This window comes from Patella vulgata, chromosome 5 (assembly GCF_932274485.2).
Source record: "Patella vulgata chromosome 5, xgPatVulg1.2, whole genome shotgun sequence".
Taxonomy (NCBI): domain Eukaryota; kingdom Metazoa; phylum Mollusca; class Gastropoda; family Patellidae; genus Patella; species Patella vulgata.
This window is the reverse complement of record NC_065883.2, coordinates 6,033,563-6,048,917: the sequence shown is the minus strand read 5'-3', so window position 1 is coordinate 6,048,917 and position 15,355 is coordinate 6,033,563.

Genomic DNA, 15,355 nt, shown 5'->3' with positions numbered 1-15,355 from the left:
ATTATTCGACCTCGGATAATTTTTCCCCAAGGATAATTTGTCTCCGGACAACTCATCTCCTGACAATTTGTCCAAGGACAACTCGTCCCAGGACAACTCGTTCCCAGGAAGTTCGCACCTGGACAATTCATCCCTAAGACTATTCTTCCACTAGGATTATTCGACCCCGGATAATTCTTCCCCAAGGACAAGTTCTCCCCAAACAATTCGTCCCCTAGGTCTATTCGCCTCTAGGACTATTCATCCTATATGAAGGCCAAATGGAGGAAGAAATTAAGTAGTCCCCCCCCTCTTCCTGCCTGATTAATTATGATCAACAGTTAACTGATGTCTGGTCGACATTGTTTTGTCATGCACAATAATGCAGTGATTAATAACTCACTGAACAATACTCATAGTGAAGGAATAAATAGACGAAAAACTAGCATCAAAACTGAGATTTGTCTAGGGACAAACTGTCCTAGGGGGTGAATTTATCTGGGTGACGAATAGTCATGGGAAGAATTATCTAGAGATGAAATGTCTATATGGACGAGTTGTCTGGGGACAAATATCCCTACGGGACTAATAATCCTATGGGACTAATAGTCCTGGGACGAATTGTCCGAATATGAATAGTCCTGGGACGAATTGTCCGGATATGAATAGTCCTGGGACGAATTGTCCGGATATGAATAGTCCTGGGACAAATTGTCCGGGGATGAATAGTCCATATAGACAAGTTGTCCGGGGACTAATAGCCCTACAGGATGAATAGTCCTATGTGACTAAAAGTCCTGGGATGAATTGTCCGGGAACAAATTGTCTGGAGATGAACTGTCTGAGGATGAATTGTTCGGGGCCGAATTGTCCTAGAGCACATTTAAACATCCACTGTTTTAATTTCCATTTTCTACCAGGTTTTGGTGTGAGAGAGGGGGAGGGGGGAGGGGGAGGTCTAACAGGGATTCTCAAATTCTCAAGATGGTGCACATAGTGGTTGAATTATGAGGGGCTATTTGAATATAAAATAGTGGTGGGAGGGGGGGGGCAAGATCAGGGTTTTGAAACAAGAATGTCCTGAGTTGAGATTTAAAATACAAAGATATGTGCACGGAAACACATAGACGAGTCACCTTTAAAAAATAAAATGACCTTCTTACACATGTAAACAAGATCTGTTCGTCATTCAATGCAAGATCATGCAATGTGATTAATTCAGATATGCAGCAGTCCATTAATGTAAAACGTTATAAATATATAGACATAGTGTCTAATCTATACTTACTATCAGACGTTTCATGATTGTGAATATAGACTTCAAGATAAGTATTATCAGATCTGTAAACCAATATTTTAATATATATATTTATATACTTTCAGCATGTTTCGTGGTTCAAGGTGCCTGTCTTCATTAGCCCAGTCGGAGAGAGAGAGTGAAAGATGGGGTTTAACGTCCACTCGACAAAAACTAGGTCATTTCGGGACTAACATATGGTTTAATTTTTTATTTCAATAATTCGCTTGCGCATAGGGGTCTTTAGCAGTGAGAGGAAACCGGATGACCCAGAGAAAACCCACGAGGTTGGACATGCGACCCTACTCTTTGTCAAGTACAACCGGAGAATTGAAACCACGGCAGTTGACTCAATGACAGAACTTATGATACACTAACCATTCGGCCATTTATGGTATTTTCTGTCAAACGTAATTAGAGAGCCACTGAGCAGTCAAATGGGGGGGGGGGGTGGCCATATGGTCTAATGCATGCATCTTACATTATAAAGTCTGTAAAGTGACAAGGAGTACAGTCACCTGTCTAACCTCGTGGGTTTCCTCTGGGTCCTCCAGTTTTCTTCTACAGCTAAAGACCCCTAAACTAGTAGCCTACAGTCACTTGTCCAACCTCGTGGGTTCTCCTCCGGGTCCTCCAGTTTTCCTCTACAAATAACGACCCACTAAACCCTATTTCTCTCCCATCCACCCCACCCCACCTCACCCCATCCCAATTGGCTACAAACAGCCTGGATATTACTATAGTAAAGGAAGTAGTCTTTATTGACCAAGTACAACAACAGGTGTATACGAGAAGGGGAATATACTACAACGGTATCAATTTATACACCCTTCTTTCCTTATAAATAAACATAACTCCATTACCGCCATATCATCACGGGCTTAAAACATACAATAGCTGACACGCTGACCGCCAGATTCCAAAAGGTCAAACCATACTGACCTTGAAAATAAACAAGAGTTTCTGCAGCCTTTTCGCGCGTCCCAAACGTCAATGATAACTCCCTCCCTCCATTCATTCATTCACTATATCTATCCCATCACTCATCGGGCGCAGAGAAAACAAATTTTCATGGAAGGTTGGGATTGATTTAAAATCGCTGAAGCACTTATCTTCAAAGACAGACGAGGAACGGGTTTCGTTTATTCAAAATCGGCCAAGCAATTCCCAAAATGGCTACCGTTGGAGATACGGAAAAGATAATATTTGATAGCAATGTGAATAATTATCGGGAACATTGTTTGAGGTATAATTAGGGTTGGGGACGAATTGTCTATTTTTAATATATATTGCAAACAAACACCGTGATAAAATCACGGTTTTTACATTCTGATGTATACCAATTACATTTTTTTTTTTTTTGTAAAACGTACAAGATACAAGTGTTGGTTTTTTTTGTATTTTTTGGGGGTTTTTTTTGTTTGTATTTTTAAGTTGCGATTCAAGATGATAAAGTAGCTCTTGTGGGTATGGATCTATGTTTCCCTGAAATCATCCTTCCATACCGATGACTTTCAAACAGAAAGTACAACTTTGTAAACATAGATCTTAGTTTGATAAATAGATGCGTGTGTGATACATAAGTTATTTTTTAAATCGGAGTTAGTCGTTCAGGTGGACGAAAAACCGATGTCACAGAGTTAAAACTTAATTGATCTATTTAAACAACCGATTGCGTCACATGTGTCACCATCCTCACTTGGTAGAGGTCTAGGCAGTAGAAGAGAGAGAAAGAGAGAGAGAGAGTTTAACGTCCACTCGACACAAACTATGTTATTTCGGGACTAACACATGGTTCAATTTTATCTCAATAATCCGCTTGCTCTTAGGGGTCTTTAGCAGCTTAGAAGAAGAGAGTGAAGAAGAAGACGAAAAAAAGAAGAAACTTTATTGCTTAAAAAACACATACAAGAGATCGTCCCACGAAATGGGATTGATCATCGCATTTACGCAACAGCAACCGGGCAAATGAAGATGGAGAGGGAGAGAGAGAGAGAGAGAGAGAGAGAGAGATGGGATTTAACATCCACTTTGCCCAGACATCGGCACTACAGCCAACTCTTACATCGAAGTCCAACTACCCAGGGATCTTTATGTGTACACCAATGTGTACAGGGGACCTCTGTTTAATGTCGGAAAGTGGGGAAGCCAAGCTGGGAGTTCCATGTGTGTGTTGAATAATGAGAGAGGGAGAGAGAGAGAGAGAGAGAGAGAGAGAGAGAGTGTGTGTGCAAGAGAGAGAGTTTAACGTCCACTCAACACAAACTATGTCATTTCGGGACCAACACATGGTTCAATTTTATTTCAATAATTCGCTTGCGTGTAGGGGTCTTTAGCAGTGGGAGGAAACCTGAGGGCCCGGAGAAAACCCACGAGGTTGTGCAGTAGAAAAGGAGCAATTTGAAAGTTATAATTGAGTGTACACATTTGCGTGCACGTAAAAGAACCCATGGCCGTTGGAATTTGATATAAGAGTAGGCCATATCGCTGCTATCCGGGCAAAAGTTCCCTCATAGCAAACCGTATGGCGGTGTGCGTCTGTCGGAGCTATAGGAGGTTAAACCCCATTTCATTTCATGTAAACGGGAGTCACTGTGGTTCGGGGTGTAAGACACTGGTTCACTAGCCAGAAGGGTGCCGGGGGGTCTTCAGCATTTCAGCATAGGCTCCGCTTTGTCAGTGGGGAAGGACAGGGTGGCGGGATGACAAGAACAGTGTCTAGTAGTTTGGAAGGAACAAAAACCCGAGTTCCCATGTACACATTGGCAGATTTTAACGTCTTACTCTTGTAGACAAACGGGCTAATAAAAAAGGCCATACAGTGTGATAAAAGGGAATTTTGCCAAGGACAGCGGCGGTTTCCGGACACGCCTCATTGAATTTCGACTGTCAACTGTTGTTTTACGGTTTTTGTCTCATACGAACGACTAGACACTCTTTCATTTGTTATTTGTTCAATATGTATGAGGACGCATTTAGCCCAGGCAGCGGATTACATCTGCTGGGGAGGATTTTTATACGGCTTCCTTAAGAGTGTGTATCTTCGGAATAACTAGATCTTTTTACTGGACTCTGCTCTCTCTCCCTCTCTCTCTCTCTCTCTCGGGGTGTGGGGGGGGGGGGGTGGTCTAGTGTTTCGATTCCCCACTTGTACGTGATAAGGAGTAGGGTTGCCTGTCCAACATCATGGGTTTTCTCCGGGTCCTCCGGTTTCCTCCCACTGCTAAAGACCCCTACGCGTAAGCGAATTATTTAAAATAGAATTGAACAATATGTTAGTCCCTGTAAACCACATCTCTCTCCCTCTCTCTCTCTCTCTCCCTCTCACGGGGGTGGTGGGTGGTCTCGTGTTTCGATTCCCCACTTGTACGTGATAAGGAGTAGGGTTGCCTGTCCAACCTCGTGGGTTTTCTCCGGGTCCTCCGCTTTCTCCCCACTACTAAATACCTCTATCGCGCAAGCGAATTATTGAAATAATTTGTTTCGAGTGTAAGTTAAAACCCATTTCTCTCTCTGTCAGACAGACTTGCAACAACGTCGTTTTTCTGGCGCCACGACCGACCTGCAATACTTGAACATCAAAAAATACTTGTACTTTTAAAATAGGGTGTTACCCCCGAAAATAAACGGAACTTCCTAATGAAGAAACCGCGTTTTATATCTATTTATTAATAGTTTCTTCATGTTTTAAATTTAATTTATTATTTGTGAATAAATGAATAAATAAAGTCGGCATGATTTATATATTGCGATATGGATATTATATTAACCTTTTCTTTCAAAAGAAACGTCCGGGTTTTTTTGTTAACAGTTACATAAAAAAAAACTTCATGTATTATATAGGCTACAACCGGTCTATTTTTATACAAATGAATGAATGGGGAAAGGATATACGTAGGTCTATATACCCGCAGTAATTCGGTCAATGCGTAGTTTGGTCAGCTGATCTTTCCGAGATGAAGTTCCGATGTTCTGTCGACTGAGTCAACTCTAACGTTTTATGTTATGTTGTGTTGTTTGAGTAATAATCCGATTTCCCATACATTTTCCCGCCTTTTGACTCATCGAAATGAAACAAAGACATTATTGATTATTTCCAAATTTATCCCGGATTTTTTAAAAAATACGAGGCATTTACTACAAACATCATCGATTTTTGTCAAACTGGCGAAAGGTCGCATAACAACTCGTTTTCTCCTTACAACAAAGGAAAACCCCTCGAGCTAAAGAAAATTGTTGCCATATATGGAAACAAAGATGACGTGGTTTGTTTTGATAATACGTCACAAGTCACGCGCCAGAAATGACGAGTCGGTGTTTACACCTGAAGTAATGTTTGTCATAGAAAAAAAAACAACCGTCGGATAATCTTTTTGAAGATGTTCCGTCGTCAGGTTGAAAAGTGTGAGTCAATAACAGATATTTATAACTGTTTAGAATAAAAAAAATCACGGCCTGGCCTATATAATTATATAATATAATTAAGAAAATTAATATTAACATTGCCTATTATGAATAGGCCTATATAGCCTAAAGGAGAGAGAGGGAGAGAGAGAGAGAGAGAGAGAGAAATGGGGTTTAACGTCCACTCAACACAAAGTAGGTAATTTCAGGATTAACACATGATTCAATTTTATTTCAATAATTCGCTTGCGCGTCGGTGTCTTTAGTAGTGGGAGGAATCCGGAGGACCGGGAGAAAAACCCACGACTCAATGACAGATCTTATGATACAGCGCGCACGTGCTAACCATTTGGTCATCCAACCCCCCGCATTAATGCAAACGAAGAAAAATATTAGAGCGCTATTTTTAAAAGCAAATGGCCCAGGGGCTTTTGATGTTTTTCTTAATGAATTGTGTTTATATGGCCGAAGGTTGATCAATATAAATCTCACGATATTATCGTGGGTCTATTTTGTAGTGTTTTTACACTACTATTGTCGTGGGTCACTTAGGCTGGTTATAATTGTCGTGGGTCACTTTGATTATAAAAAAAAAGCGTTTTAAAATGGTCGCTGTCAGCCACCATTCTGTAGGCTATAGTAAATGAAACAAAATAGGGTTTAACGTCCTGCTGTTCAGCCCCGACTGAGCTAATGAAAACGACCATACAGTGTGCTATTTATAAGGGAAATTTTGCCCGGACAGCGATGCTACGGCCTACTCTTATATCGAATTCCAAGTACCAACGGTTCTTTTACGTGCACGTCAATGTGTACACAGGACCTCGGTTTTTCGTCCCACCCTAAACGTTGTCCCTTGCCAGGCCCTCTGTCCTGCACCACTGACAAGGGGGAACGACATCGGAAAATTCCGATGAACTTTCTCGGTCAACACCTTGTTATATTCATATCGCGTGGGTCCAACACTAATTTATTATGTCCCTCACGAGACGTAAAACAAGTAGGCCAACGTCAGGAAACGACCATTATGGTCCACATGACGTCATCGTAGAAAACTAGCATGGAAATATATTCTATTTATATATTTCTATGAAAACTAGGAATTGTGACGCAATATTGGAAATGCAGTGAAAAGCTTTCTCGAGGACACGTACCTTCTAGGCTATAGCAGATTTAGGTTTCTACAGCTAGGTCATTTTGAGACTAACATATGGTCACTGTTGGAGTGGGGAATTTGCCCTGTCGTAGGCCAATCTGAGAGTAGGAGACCTTTCGTCTTTCTGTCCATTCCGAACGACTACACAGGCGAAAAGTGTTGTGGAAAAGCTTAGCGTATATTCTATAGCCTACTAAAACCCCAACTGCTTGTTATACAGTTTTTTGGAGGAAAATAGTAACAATAATTTACTGAAATTAATGATTCTAAAACACTAAAGGTGACGTCAATCAAAACATTTGATGTGCTTTCTTGAAGAGCACATTTCCGGAAATTCCCGATGATGCAAAGCTGTTAGACCTATTAATTTAGTCTACGGACTGGAATAGAAAGGTGCAATAAATGACGTCACGCTTGTTCCTTCACATGTCAGAAAAGGGGTCACGTATTCGTGGGTCTGACGTAGGACAGACTGTTCAATCTACGGACTCGACATTCTCCCGGAAATATAAAATCACGATCGAGAGGAAGCTGTTCTCGCTATTAAAAGAATGCCGGATATAAGCATGGCCCTTTTTATGATTAGCCTAAAACTACACTGTGACGTTGTCTTGTGACAGTCAGTCCTTTATTATTTTGAATATGAAACTCAGCGGGAATTCCTGTCGGCGTCATAAAGAAATGTAGTCGAATAAGTATGTCTTCCTTGTTAAATATAGATTTTGATGACCGGTGTTAAGTTTACATTACTGAATGTCACATGGCTGGATTTAAAATAGGGCCGGTCTATTGTTAGATTTTTATAAATAGCAACCAAACGCGGAATTTGTTCATTTTGAAATGAAAAGAAATGGGGTTCAACATCCTACTTTTCTGCAACGGGGATAATAAATCGGGGGTTGGATGGTTAGCACGTGCGTGCTTTATCATAAGGCCTGTCATTGCTTTGACTCGAATCCCCGGTTATACGTGGCAATGAGTAGGGTCGCCTGTCCAACCTCGTGGGTTTTCTCCGGTTTCCTCCCACTGCTAAAGACCCCTAGTTTGTGTCGAGTGGACGTTAAACCCATCTCTCTCTCTCTCTCTCTCGCTAATAAAGGCGGTGACACGGTGTGCTATGAATAAAATTTTGCCCGGACACCGGCGTTTTTGCCTACTCTTCCGCCGTTTCCATGTTCTGCTAAGGGTTCTTTTACGTTCACGCCAACGTGTAGGCGGAATCTCATTATTTTTGGTACTATCTGAATGACTAGACACTGCCCATTGCCAGATACCCCCCCCCCCCCCATGGTGCACGTCTGACGAGGGAGGGGAAGCCATACTGTTCCATTCGTCAGCTTCGATATTTTATTTTGTAAATGACGAAAACCGGACGAAGTAAGCTAAATGAAATGAAATGAAAGGGAGTTTAACGTCCTACTGTTCCGCTCCGAACTGGGCTAATGAAGACGGCATACGTCATACTCTCATATCGAATTCCAACTGTACACAGGATCTCGGTTTTTCGTCCTATCCGAACGACTAGAGAGTTATCCTTGTCAGACCCTCCGCCCTGCATCACTGACAAGCGAGAACGAAGTAAGCTAATAATACTACTAATAATAGGTTAGGTTTAATACTTTATCATATCCAGTATGTATGCATGTATGTATGTATGTATGTGTCTTTTTATTACTCTGAAAATTCAATATTTTTTTTTTTTTAGAACGAGCACATTTTTATTTTCCCACAACTACGATTATTTGTAATCAGCCGTTGAAGAATTGAAGAGACACTGTGACATCAAGAGCTTTTCCAATCTGGTTTCACTCGATCAGTGGTCAGGCCCGTAACTAGGCAAAAAGTTTCGCCATCCCCTGTGAAAAAGTTTTCGACCATAAAAACAATAGATATATATTGTCCGTCAATTTTACAGCACTCCTGAGAACACCCCCCCCCCCCCCCCGTTGCTCTGAGCTATATTTACAGCCCTGTCAGTGGTGCAGGAAAGGCGTCTTGTAGATAGTCGTTGAGATGGGACAAAAGGCAAGTTGGGAGCCACGGTGGAACAGTGAGTAAGACGCTGACTCGTTAACCAGGACCCAAGTTCACAAAGCATTCTCAGACTCAAGTTAAGAATTTACTCATCTTTCAATCACTGTTTATGAGAAATATCTTTGATCCAGAAAAACAAAACTTTGCACATAGTTTCTTATTGGTGTATTTGATACATTAAAACAACAAAAGTTTTCTAAAGGGCTATATTTTAGTTTAACTTAATTTTCAGACTTTAGTTAAGAATTTAGTCAACTTTCAATCACTGTTTATGAGAAATATCTTTGATTCAGAAACACGAAACTTTGCACATATTTTCTTATTGATGTATTTGATACATTAAAACAACAAAAGTTTATAAAGGTTTATATTTTAGTTCAAATAAGACGAACAATTTTGAGTAAATTCTTAACTTAAGTCTGAGAAATCAGGGCCAGGGTCCAGTTTCACGAAATTTTAGCTAAAGATAATATCCAAATTTTTAGTAGATACTTCAATTTTGATTGGCTAAGCACTACAATCAGTCTAATATTATCCAATCAAATTACTAAAATTTGGTTTTTATCTTAGTTAAAATTTCGTGAAACATGCCCCAGGTCTCGGAACTCGGATTCGCTCCTGCCGTTGCCCAGCGTGGTTTCGCCTTGTCAGTGGTACAGGAAGTGTTGTCTTACAAGGAACAGTGTCGTGTCGTTCGGATGGGACAATAAGCCAACTTTCCGTGGGTACCTAGAGTGTCACGTTAAAGATACCTTGACAGTTGTAAATCTAAATAAGAGTAGGCCGAAGTGTAGCTGCATGGGCAAAATTACCCTCATAGCACACTAGTATGCCCATCTTCATTTTCCCGGTTGATGTTGCGAAAATGCGATGATCAATCCCATTTCCTCTTATGTCCCCAACCTCGTGGGGCGATCTCTTGTATGTGTTTTTTAAGCAATAAAGTTTCTTCTTTTTTTCGTCTTCTTCTTCACTCTCTTCTTCTAAGCTGGACTTTTCCCATTTTGAAATGAGGTTCCACGAAACGACAAGAACCGTATACATACAAACAAGTCACCCGCCCACGTTTTTTTCTGTCATTTATGCTGCAGAAATTCCATATAAACATTTTAAATGGCACAGCAATTCTGCTGGACAAAAATGCAGACAGAACGGGATATTGCTTGCACGTGTTGTGCCATAATGATGTAATATTGCATAACGAGCTCCTTAACTGGTTCCAGTCTTTACAACAGTCAGAGTTATGCCCCTTGTTTACAAATGTCTTGGGAGTGTGCCAAAAAAACCAGCGCGTTGACAATGAAGTAATTGCCCTGTTTGACAAAAGCGAACCAAATACAATTCCTGTTCGGTTGGATTTATTTAGAATAGTTTTAAAACCCAGCCCTATGTGGGTATTAGGTTTAAAAAGGCACACACAAGCCCGAATTGGTGTAATTCTACGACCGTTCTTCATAGTGTTCGTAGTGGGGAAGTTTGCAAGCATCATATTGGCGCCGTGAGCTGTGCAGACGACTTGGGCGTAACAACTGAAGGATGGGCCTTTTGTCAAAATACAGAATTAATCATTAAATACGGGTAAATCTGGAAGAATGAAACTCTTATCCAGGTTAAGACCAAATTGTCTGATAATGCATTTCTGTCCTATACGGGTGGTGGACTTTCAGACGTTGCTCTTCTCTGAGCAAACGGACGGCTTTTATCAAGGTCTATCATTGAGTTAAGTGACGTGGTCTCTCTCTCTTTCTCTCTCTCTCTCCGTCTTCATTAGCCCAGTTCGGAGCAAAACAGTAGGACGTTAAACCCAATTTCATTTCATTTCTCGCTCTCTCTGAGCAATCTCAGTTGTTGAGACCGATTTATTTTATATATATAGATAGTCCAAAAAGTCTGATTGTCACAGGGTTAACATACTAAACTAATACTGTCTGTCTACACGAAGCTGGATGGCCGACATTTTAAGTACTAAATCAACGATTGTAGTCGAAAACATGAAGTATACTCCGAGAATTTTGAGATGTATTCATTCCTCATATTAATAAAATAATTGAAAGGGTTTATTTGGTCTTTGTGTGTATGACAGATGTAAAACGAAGTAGAGCCGCATTACAAAACATTTTACTAATTTTTGGAGATGGCGGCCATTTAGGGCAGAGATCTATTCTCAAGGAATGAAGTAGATAGCCCTCTGTGTGCAAAAATGAAATGAAATGAAATGAAATGGGGTTTAACGTCCTACTGTTCTGCTCCTAAACTGGGCTAATGAAGACGGGCATACGCCATACCGTGTGCTATGAGGGAAATGTTGCCCGGGCACCGGCGCTACGGTCTACTCTTATATCGAATTTCAACTGCCAGGGGATCTTTTACGTGCATGCCAATATGTACACGGGACCTCGGTTTTTCGTCCCATCCGAACGACTAGACATCTGTCCTTATCCAGAATGCAGTCCCATAGGTATCAATGAATGTTGTGATGTATATCTAATTTCTACCCAAGGCTGGGTCATTTCGGATAAGGTCAAATAAAGACATACTTTCTGGACATTTGCTTTGGGGGTCCATATCTTATCTTCATGTCTAACCGCAGTAATAATCCTATAGGGCTTTTCAGATTAGGTATAATTGCCTTCAGATCTATTTCTACATAAAACTTTCTTATTTCTCTTGTGTGGGCCGTGGTGGCTCAGTGGGTAAGGGTGTGACTCACTAACCGACGGATCTGGGGCTCGAGAGAGAGAGAGAGAGAGAGAGAGAGAGGGGAAGTTTAACGGGACTAAAATATAGTTGAATTTTATTTCAATTATAATTCGCTTACGCGTAGGGGTCTTCAGCAGTGGAAGGAAACCGGAGGACCCGAAGAAAACCCACGAGGTTGGACAGGCGACGTACAACCGGCGAATCTAAACAACGCCAGTTGACTCAATGACAGACCTTATGATACAACGCACACGCGATAACCATTCGGCCACCCAACCCCCTGTTGGCCGAGAATGGTCCTTGGTGTCCCTTTACCAGCGGTACAGAATGGGGTGGGGGTGAGGAACAGTGTCTAGTCGTTCGGATGAGATAAAAAACCGGACTAACATATATATGTAGTTTTATTTGATTTCAATAATTCGCTGGCGCGTAGGGATCTTTAGCAGTGGGAGGAAACCGAGGACTATGAGAAAACCCACGAGGTTAGACAGGCGACCCTCCTCCTTGTCACGTACAACCGGGAATTCGAAACCAAAATAAAACGTAATAGACGTATTATATAAATGTATATTGCTGCACCCGTTAAATTACATTTTCTCTTCTCGCTAACTTGAAATATCCTCTAAAGAGTACTTGCAAGCTAACTTAAATATTTGCTTTGTAATGTTTATGACACTTTTATCTCCATATTATACTGGTATATATATATTATATCGTCCCGTGTTTCTCCGTCATAGCTTGACAGAGGTTTCACAACTCGCGTAGGAAGTGAATTGAAATGGGGTTTAACGTCCTATTTTCTGTCGGCGTCAACTGGACTAATGTAGACGGCATATTATACCATACAGGGAAATTGTTATCCCGACAGCGGCACGACGGCATAATTTTCTATTCCAAATTCCACCTGTCAAAGGTTCTTTTTTACATGCAGACTAATGTGTACACGGGACCTCGATTTTCGTCCCATCCGAACGACTAGACAGCGTTCATTGTCAGGCACTCCGTCCTGCACCACTGACATGGGTAAAATTACGTAAGACCAGGTGCAAACCCGAGGCCCGGGACCTGGTTAGCGAGTAAACGTCTTACTTACTGAGCCACCGCGGCTCCCAACTAACATGGTCCCACCTTGTCGGTGGTGGGACCAAAAACCGAGGTCCTGTTTACGCATTCGCATGCACATGAAAGATCCCTTGACAGTTGGAATTCGATATAATAATAGGCCATAGCGCCCTCATAGCACACTGTATGGCGTATGCCCGTCTTCATTAACCCAGTCGGAGCAGAACAGTAGGACGTTAAACCCCATTTCATTTCTCTCCCTCTCCCTCTCTCTCTCTCTCTCTCTCTCTCTCTCTCAAATTCAGTAGGAGTGAGTGGAACAGCCTACAGGTTCGGATAAGTTATATCTATATGCATATGACTACTCCTTTGCTATTACACCACACTAAGTCTATACTTGTGAACAACACCGAATTCACTCGGCTCAAGTCATTGTGATAGACAATAATATTACGTCAAACAACCGTCTTTTATCACTCTTGCTAAAGGCCAACTGAATTGACGGTCGATACTATTCTAAATCGGAGAGGCGAGTCGAGTTTTAACAACAATTTTATTGCACCTCACTCACTGTAAGTTAGTCGAATGCATTTGAGTTAATGAACCGGTCTAATCGGAGGATGAACAAATAAATCTAGAACACTAAAAAAAAAGTTAACCCAATTAAGAAACACAATACAAATTTAATGTCAGTTTTAATTCACACGCTGCATAGCTAGTTGTTGTATCATGTTTCGAAGACCTCTGACATTTTGACGACAGTAATGGCGTTTTAATATTTAATATTCATAAATAACTTTTTGCCCTTGCCTGTTTTGCCGAGGGCTAAAATGAGTATATTGTGACGTCACATATTGCACACATGGCGCAAGGGACTTGTCTTTGATGACACAAACACGACGAGCCGTGTCAATTTGACGGATATTTTTGTAAACGGCAAGTAAAATATACAGAGAGTTTGACATAACCACCTTTCTCTCTCACAAACAGGTTTTTTAAAACAAAAATATTTTAAACCGTAATGCATTATAGGATTTTGTGAACCATTTTCATTTTGAATTAAACAGATTTTTTGGGGGGTGGTGTGTGTGTGTGTGTGGGGGGGGGGGGGGGGTTAAAATCAAATAATTCATAAATATTTTGTTATATATTCTTTGTTTTTTTAAAACAACAATTTTTTTAAAACCTTAATTCGTCATAAGATTTTGAGAAACCATTTTGATTTTTAATTAAAACAAGATTTTGTGGGGGTTATTTTAAAATCAAATGATTCAGTAATATTTAGTCTTATAGTCATGTGTCCTAGCTATTAGAGAAATTTACACTACAGGCAAGTCGTTGGTATATGACACTACTTAATGTGTTGGCTATGTGGGTTATATTACAAGCCGTGACCTAGATTTTGTCCATTTAAATTTAACATCACGCTGTTGTGTTGTGTGTTGAATAACTGTTGAATAATAGCGCTGAATATATATAACGTTTAACGTCCATTCGACACAAACTAGGTCATTTCGGGACTAACATATGGATCAATCGGTTTTTAATATTAATTCGCTTACGCGTAGGGGTCTTGAGAAGTGAGAGTAAATCGTGGGAGCCGGGGTAAACCCACGAGGCTGGAAAAGTGGCCCTACTCCTTGTGCGCAGGGGTTATTAGCAGTGGGAGGAGGCAAACATACTGGTAATACTTTTAAACCAACTCCCATAAAAGTGGGAATTATAAATGGATATTCCCTAATGAATGTTACACCGACTGAAACCTCCGTTGTTATTCCGATTCCATAATTTCTGTATATACAACGGTAGGACGTTTAACCCCATTTCATTTCATTTTACTGCCCAGCTGTATTGGATATTACACTGTATGGCGTATGTCCGTCTTCATTATCCCAGTCGGAGCAGAACAGTAGGACGTTAAACCCTTTGCATTTTATTTCAGAGCTTGGTTGAATTGGATAGCACATTGTGGTAGGACCGACAATGAACAGTTTCTAGCCTTCGTGTGGGACAAAGAAACAAGGTTCTGTGAAAATGTAATTTGGCAAAAATTCCCCCCAGAACACACTGCAATGTGTACGATATGCACGTCTACATTCGCCCGCCCTCGTCGGTACTGAACAATAGGACGTTAAACCCTATTTCAATTCATTTGATTTCAGGGTTTGGTTGAATTGGTTAATATTTAGACTGATGCTTGACGTGATTAGTACAGTACAAGTACGGAAGCAAGTGTTATCTACCGGAGAACAATTTTAACTTTATATCCGTCCAGGGTTATTCCTACTGATTAGTTATACTATAGTCATGGCGACACAGCTAAAACAAGTCATTTCTTCTTAATTATACACTAATCGGGCTTTTTGTCCTTACTAATTTAATTATAGACTGGAAATTAAAATTATCACTTTGGAAAACTGTTGCTAGGTTTCAACGTAGCGAAATATCGGGGTTTGGAGGGGTGGGCAACATGTAGGGCTATGGATTGAGATGCGTCGATGAGGTACTTTCGTATTTACTAATTTAGTTATGGACTGGAAATTAAAATTATCACTTTGGAAAATGGTTGCTACGTTTCATCGTAGCAAAATATCTGGGTTTGGAGGGGGGCAACGTGTAGGCCTATGGATAGAGATGCGTCGATGAGGGATTTTTGTCTGGAAATTAAAATTATGACTTAGGAAATCTGTGGCTACGTTCATCGTAGCAAGATATCGGGGTGG